Below are 1,042 nucleotides of genomic sequence, written 5' to 3' on the forward strand. Positions count from 1 at the left end.
GGGGGGGGGGGGGGGGGGGGGGGGGGGGGGGGGGGGGGGGGGGGAGGGGGGGGGGGGGGAGCTAGAGCATGGAAACAGAAGGAAGAAAGGGGAGTGACGTGGGCAGGGGAGGGAGGGTGGGGCCTGGGAAGAAGTCTGGGAATAGAAGGTAAGGTGAAGGGTCTGCAGGGAGAACTCTGTCAAGGAGGGCTGAGGCGGACAGGGTAGAGAGGGAGGGGCCGGAAAGTCAAGGGCCAGAGAGTGGACAGAAGCAGGGAAGCCCTTTGGGAGGCAGCTGAAGGCGTAGGGAGGGGGCGGGACCCGTGGAGTCAGAGGGTTGGAGTTTAAGGGATTAGAGGTAGGGGCCGATGATAAGGCGGAGCTTCTGGGACAGAGGGGAGGAGCTCATAAACTCTGGAGAGAAGCAGAAGGCCGCTGAGGGTAAGGGCTGCCGGGTAGAGAAAAGGTTGGGGAGGGGGACACAAAAGAGTCTTCGAAAGGGCCTTGGGGCAGAACCCAGGGTGATGGTATGAAGGGGTGGGTGTAGCGGGCTTGGGCATGGGGACAGAGCAGACATCCTGGATGTCCCAGAGATCCGAAGATAGCGAAAGACACAGAAAACGCATGTAATTCCTCGCCCTCCCTCCTCGAGCCAGGAGTGGCCCTGAGCCTTCAGATAGCTTCTTGACTGACTGGGGTGTGACTGCTGCCACTGTGGGGCTAAGAGATGATGTGAGGAGAGCTTGTGGGCTGCATACAGTAGGCGCTCAATGGGTATTGCTGGAGTCTGGAAGCAGGGTCTAGGCCTCACTGGACAGATTGTCTCATTGTGACAGTCCAGAACCTGGGTACTGGGGGGCAACTCAGGGAGTAAACTTTTGCCAAACTTCCGTGGAGCCCTGGGTTCCTTCCCAGCACCACCAGTTGGTCATAGTGGCACACACCTTTAATCCCAGCATTTCAGAGGAACAGGTAGGCAGATTTCTGAGAATTTAGTTCACTTAGTCTATATACTGAGTTCTAGGCCATCCAGAGCTGCACAGTGAGACATTGACTTTCAAAA

The sequence above is a fragment of the Alexandromys fortis genome, unplaced genomic scaffold, assembly GCF_014885135.2.
Source record: "Alexandromys fortis isolate MF-2015 unplaced genomic scaffold, M_Fortis_MF-2015_v1.1 scaffold_284, whole genome shotgun sequence".
In the NCBI taxonomy this organism is placed as follows: Eukaryota; Metazoa; Chordata; class Mammalia; order Rodentia; family Cricetidae; genus Alexandromys; species Alexandromys fortis.